The 6,812-nt window shown below is 38.4% G+C and overlaps 1 pseudogene; it reads left to right on the top strand.

Moving 5' to 3' along the window:
• The first annotated feature begins 3,339 nt into the window (after positions 1–3,339).
• Positions 3,340–3,924, top strand: LOC149147206 (serine/threonine-protein kinase CTR1 pseudogene; annotated as a pseudogene).
• The last annotated feature ends 2,888 nt before the right edge of the window (positions 3,925–6,812 follow it).

The following is a 6,812-nucleotide window of genomic DNA, read 5'->3' as shown; positions in this document are numbered from 1 at the left end:
TGTTTAAGGAGGATTCAAAGTATTATTTGCCCTCCTTAGCTCCTCACCAGTCTTGCCATCCCATTTAAAACCTAGATTTGATGCTACATTCCTTGCCTACCTTGCCTCAGTCGTCAACCTGTGTTGTTCATTATATTTCTCTGTTTGAAGCTGTGATTTTGCCCATGCAACCCAGAAAAACCCCGTCATTAAAAACCCCAAAAACTTTAAATCAATCCTCCTCATCAGTTTACTAGCCTAATATCTTTGATCCTAATTGGTCAGCTCACCCCATTGAGAAAAAACCTTGAGTCTGACCGGAGAGAGCCTTCTCCTTCCTCGTAGGGCTAGCTACGAGGTGTAATGGTTTGATGTTGCCTTGAAGGTTTACCTTCCTCAGCCTAGGGTGAAATCTCAAGCGCTAACATAGTGGCGACCATACTGGGGAGAACAAACTTGTTTGTGGGTTGATGTGTTTGTTTCATAAGTCTTAGACGGAGCCTGAAGTTACGCCAGGAGCCTTCGAAAACGCTCTTGTTTTACATCAGCGTTAGTAGATAAACGATGCTTCAGTCACTCTCCGTGAGCTTGTGAATACGACCACTTCGACTGCAATTTACCCCAGTACATATATCAAGTTCAGATCTGATTGTTGATGGTGGACAGCAGTCAGACACTTATGCAGGCTAAACCATTCACCTGGCGACTCCAACTTGATCCAGACATTCCAGTGCCTGTTGATATGTTCATGCAATGGAAGGGTATGTGGCAGACCCTGCCCTGTGTGAAGCTGTAGAAGGAATAAGAAAGGCGTTAGCAGCTACTAAATTGGATGAAGATGTTTACAGTGCCTGGCTTCATTTGTTGAAATCTTCAAAGTCTTTCAAAATTGAATTGTGTGAGTTAATTGTTGAAAGAATTGAAGATGAGATTCAATGGTTAGATGAGCAGATTCAGTGCTATGATTTCCAAGACCCTAAAAAGTTCTTGGAAATCCTCCTTCCTTCACAACAAGCAATAACAGACTTGCCTATAGAGGTATACATTGAGAATGTGCAGCTGGAAGCATGTGTTGCAGAGTTGGGGCAGCCAACAGAGTCCGGTGTCCGTGATCCTATTGCGGTATACATGGACACATTTTTCAGTTTGATTGACAGATCAGGCTGTCTTTTCCGTGACCAAGCTCAGTACTCACATGAAGGGCTGCCAGCAACTGCATCTGTGACTTCGTGGCAGCATTCTCAAACGGCTTCATTTCCAGGTTTACTTGAATGGTTAATATGGCATTTTAGCATTACCTGATCTATTATTTGTACAACAGATTAGAGTAGGTTTTGTAAATAAATAAGCAGCCATAAGGGCAGCATCTTGTTTTAGTTGGCTTGAAGATTGTTAAGTTGTTTTTCAGTCATTTCAGTCTTGAGATCAAATCAGTTTGAGTTCAGTTTCAGTTGTGTTGATGATGACTCCATTGCCCAATGGTGGAGGCACTATCTGCTCTCCCAAAGTTCTGCGGTTCTTGGCACCTCCAGGAAGCTGCAGCTGCCATCCCAAATGGAGCCAATGTTAGACTCCGTCTCATGTCAGAGATTGATTCTTCTTCAAAACAGGGTTTTGAAGAAGAAATCATTAATGTGTTGTTTAAATTTGTGTAATTTATTCTCTAGCTCTTCAAAAGGCAGCAGCGACTTCAAATTCCTATCCCTGCACAAGCACAATTCAGAATATTCACTTTTCAAAATATATCAATGGAGTCCTACAGTACTTGCCTCAATCCTCACAAGCAGATTAAGAAAGATTTTGTCAGCAACTTGAATGGTACATCAGTTCTTGAAATTGCTACCCTTTTCCTGCTCTGGTGGATTTTGTAATGGAGATACTTTCTCGATTAGTAAATAAGCAGATATGGAGATTGCCAAAATTGTGGGTTGGATTTCTCAAGTGTGCATACCAAACAAAGCCACATTCATTTCATGTGTTATTACAGTTACCTGCAGCACAACTTGAAAATGCTATTAACAAGACTCCTGCATTAAGAGTACCTTTGGTTGCTCATGTCAGCCAACCAAACATTCGTTCTTCTTTGCCTAGGTCAACATTAGTGGTTTTGGGTCTTGTTCAGGATGCTCAACCCGCAAAACTCAGCTCCCCAAATTCCCCCATTGACTGATGTGGGGTATTCTGGCCAAATAGTGACTGAGACGCAAGCGTCAGAATCTGCAGTTCTTAGTTGAGCAAATGCTCTCGAGCATTTTATTGTGACATTTGTGGGAGTTCAAGGGCAACAGCTGAAAAGGGCTTTAGTTCTTTCTGGTACATGGTTGCAGTCTTCAAATTGGTGTTGCTTGCCTTATGAAGCCTGTCTAAATATTCTTCAAAGGGTGTCAAGGGGATATCCTTTGATGGCTTCCATTGTACATATTTTGATCTTAAAATTCAAATAAACAAAGTGCCAAAGTGTATTTGAGTTTCTAACTAGCACCTGAAAAGGGCTCTTGCTAAGATCTGAGATATCAATTATATCTTGTAGAGCTTGTTTTGTAGATCTGAAGTTATCATTCACCAGGACTGGTCATATTGCAGGATGATGGCAGCCTTTTAACTTAGGAAATTGTTCTATGCCCGGGCTTATTGTCTAGAAGCAATGTACCAAAATGTAACACCGGCTGAGATGCTTTTGTATGATGGCAGAGGAATTTGTGATTGCAAAGTGCCTTCTGGAACATGTTGACCAGCTTTTTATTAATTCATTAAACGGGCAGTTGGGAGCTGACAGATGACAGATGCATGTACAATAACAGGTTTACGATGAAGAACGTGGTCTGGATATTGAGATCAAGATGTCTTTGGCAATAAAGATAGATACATAAAGGGAAATTTACAAAATATTTCTGTTGGTCATTTTGGGGTGCTCAAGAACTTGAGATGAGGGCATTCATCATGGAATGATGAACATCATGTGAACATATCAAAACAATGGCGCTTGCCAGATGGGTCCTCGCCTATCACCAAAGCAGATGCCCAAAATGAACCTCAAATTGTAAGTTGGTGAAACAAATTCCTTTCCCATCAAAAATAGCAGTAGGAAGTCGGGCCTGTTCAAAGACGGTAATAGATGCGGAGGTTGCTATCAGGGCTGTTGGGTATTTATGAAGTTTGGTGCAGTCTTCATCACAAATTAGCTCATTATATGTTTAAGAAGGGGCCACTACTTCCTTTACTGGTTCATTGTCATTATTGAATACAAAGATGGAGATGGCGGTGTTGGAGTAGTCAATTTAAAAGAGGGCAAACTCTAATACATGGCAAGGAATGCAACACACAAGGGGCGCAAAGAGTGACTCAAGGGAATGTAGTCGAATGCCATCACTGGAATCACTGAAATCTGTTAATGCAAGTGATTCTTCGTTGGAAGTCATTTTGATAGATAAGCGGGGGGACTCTTATCTAAGAGAACTTCAAAACAAGGCTTTAAGTCTTGTTTATGGTTGTGCTAATAAAAAAGAGGTTGTTGAACAACTCGGGAACCTTGTTTGCAACCTGATGGGGGATGCAGCTTCCACTAAGCATGGAGACCTAATGATGCGTTGGGATGCCAGCAGTAAGATGCTGAGAGACTGTTTAACTTCCATTGTTTTTTCAATAGGAAGTCTTTCTGTGGGCCTCTGCAGGCATCGGGCTTTGTTGTTCAAAGTATTAGCAGATACCATTGACTTGCCCTGTCGTATTGCTCGGGGCTGTAGGTATTGCGGGAAGGATGATGGTTCATCCTGTATTGTGCAGTGTGGTGATGACAGGGAATACGTTGTTGATTTAATTGGAAGACCAGGGGTTATGTCTAAGCCAAATACAATGTTCTTTACACCAAAAGCTAACGTCAAAGCTGGATTTCAACTGTCCTGCATCAAATGGTTCACCAGAAAGCAGTTCATTGAGATTAAATGAAGGTGGGTTATATATTGACTGTGAGGCTTCTTGCGCAAACTCTTGGACGATCATTACGGAGGCAGGCACAGAATTCACTCCTCAACTATATGATCGTTCCGTTGTCTCCGTGCACAAGGATTGGACTGTTACAAAACAAGGAGAAAGGTGCGCCCAGGATATTGCTGAAACCTCTGATAGGAATCAATTAGCTTTTATACTGGACTTGATATAATTTCTTTGACATTTTGGTGGGCAGTATTCCTGATTTTAACGTGGCTAGTTTTCACGATCTCTGTCAAATTCTTTGGTCGACATTTGCTTAGGTCACTCGTGGTTACATTATTCCACTTATTTTGCCCATTGCGTTTTCGCTCTACGTTGGTGGACTCTGTTTCCAGTTTATTATTGAAAAGATGGGAATGCTTGGTGTTGTCCCAGAACCCTATGGATATTTTGTTTCAGATATTATTGTCGCCTGTGTGACTGGAATTATTGTTGGTTTGTGTGTTGGTCTATTGATGCCCATTGTGGGGAGTTGGTTATCAAATCTTGTAGCATTACAGTTGCTTGTACAACTGAGTGTTGTGGCAATGGCATTATCTTCTCCCTTTTTTCCATATAGTGTTGCTGCTCCAAGAGGCGGATCATGTCTGATAAAAGAGGCATTCAAACCATCACGATGTTTCAGTGATTTACTAATGATGCAGTGATTTTCTCCTATCTAAATGCGCTTCAAGGATCAGCTTTATTGGAAAAAATTGGTTTCAAGCAACGGGAAGAGCGAACAGTCATAGATTAAAGGTCTATATTAAAACTAAGATATCCATCATAGCAGGAAAACAGGAACCGATAAGCTATTTTTGACTGCAGTTGCAAAGTGGCAGGGAACAAGATTCGATTGCATACATTTTTCTTCAGCAATGGAAATTGACACCTGTAATGTCACTAATGCCACCGCTTCATCAGTTTTCAACTGTTCGAGTAGAAGAAGGAGCGTATTTTTATTTTCAGGAAGCGTTGACTGTTTTTTTTTTAGTTTGTTTTATTAATGATAAAAACAAATGCCGGGTCTTGGGGTCGATTTGTTTTCCCCCAGCTGTGTTTATTTCATATATTAAAAGATAAAATTTATGTAAAAAAAAAGAGAGAGAGGGGGGAGAGTTTTCTGAGTGCTGAGAGCTGCTGAAGCGTAGCAGAGCTTTCTTGTACAGTCTTTGAGAGAGACCTTTAATGAAATTTCACAGCTCTTCTGAGATTCCTGTGGTATGTTAATTTAGCATAAGTGTTTCTTGTGTTTCATATGTAATCTGTTGTGTTCCATTTCATCTCATGATCATTTCTAATTGAGCAAATGAAGTGTTTAGGTAGAATTCATAGTATTATATGCTCTGCCTATAAGTTTGTTCAATTCAATGTTTTCTTCTTTTTAAGGAGGATTCAAAGTATTATTTGCCCTCCTTAGCTCCTCACCAGTCTTGCCATCCCATTTAAAACCTAGATTTGATGCTAAATTCCTTGCCTACCTTGCCTCAGTCGTCAACCTGTGTTGTTCATTATATTTCTCTGTTTGAAGCTGTGATTTTGCCCATGCAGCCCAGAAAAATCCCGTCATTAAAAACCCCAAAAACTTTAAATCAATCCTCCTCATCAGTTTACTAGCCTAATATCTTTGATCCTAATTGGTCAGCTCACCCCATTGAGAAAAAACCTTGAGTCTGACCGGAGAGAGCCTTCTCCTTCCTTGTAGGGCTAGCTACGAGGTGTAATGGTTTGATGTTGCCTTGAAGGTTTACCTTCCTCAGCCTAGGGTGAAATCTCAAGCGCTAACAGAAGGTATGATTATGATTGAAGTGAAAGTTGTGCGGAGTTTCCAGTGAGCTTCCAAGCAAATGGAATATCATTATTCAGACTACTCCTTTATTTGTTTACTCAATCTTTTTTGTTAGTGACGAATAAGATGAGAAGTTCTGTTGATTTAAAACTATATTTCTTTGGTTACTAATTCGCCTTACTTCTTAGAGATAACGAAACTCTAAATGTTTTCAAAGTATTCAATACATATCTTTCTTATGGAAATTTGGTTTTCTCAATAAGAATAATAAATTAATTTATATTTTGAAAATAATAACGAGTGATTAGTATCTTTTTCACTATTATTGATTAATAATTAAATTATGTTAAACTATTTAATTAATCTTAAATTTATTAAATTAAAAATTATATATATTATTTAAAATCTAATTTTTATATGCCTATAAAGTTTTGGATTGATGATGAATAAATACATTGTTAAGACCTTTCGTGTAATAAGTTATTGACTCAAATCCCCTGAATCAATCTTACGTACCAAATAAAAAAATAAATCTAATTTTTATATTAAAATTACCTTATAAAATTAAAAACAATGTTACAAAGACGTCATTATGTGAAATCATCTATAAAATTCAAAGATGATAATGTAAAAAGAAAAGGTAAATCTAACATTCAAACGTGATAATGTCAATGTCACGATGATGATGGATGTTGACAAAGATTGTATTGGGCAGCCTTAGGGTTGTTGACAAACTTAATTTAGGAAGGGAATATCGGCTGGATATAGTAAATTGATTTACTGTTTGTGGCTCTTCCTTTCCTCACACGCGTGGCTATATTGAATCGATTTACTTTGGCTTCAAGGTAATGGGTCGTTAAATCTTATAGGTATTTATTTTTGTGAATTTATAAATTTGTCAGTGGTTTTGTTTTTGTTTTTGTTTTTATTTTTTAGGATTATATTTTTATCATGTTTGATATATTATTTTTGATTTTTTGTTTTTTTGATTTCATATTAAGGAGTGCCTTAACAGAGTTTCTAATTGGGGTCTGTTCAAAATCTTATATTTCTCTAATATATCCAAAATCTCATA

The sequence above is a fragment of the Pinus tabuliformis genome, chromosome 9 (genome assembly GCF_031772625.1).
Source record: "Pinus tabuliformis cultivar Carrire ecotype Pingquan chromosome 9, CPIR1, whole genome shotgun sequence".
Lineage (NCBI taxonomy): Eukaryota > Viridiplantae > Streptophyta > Pinopsida > Pinales > Pinaceae > Pinus > Pinus tabuliformis.
The sequence above is the reverse complement of the archived record's forward strand: the minus strand, read 5'-3'. Positions and strand labels throughout refer to the sequence as shown.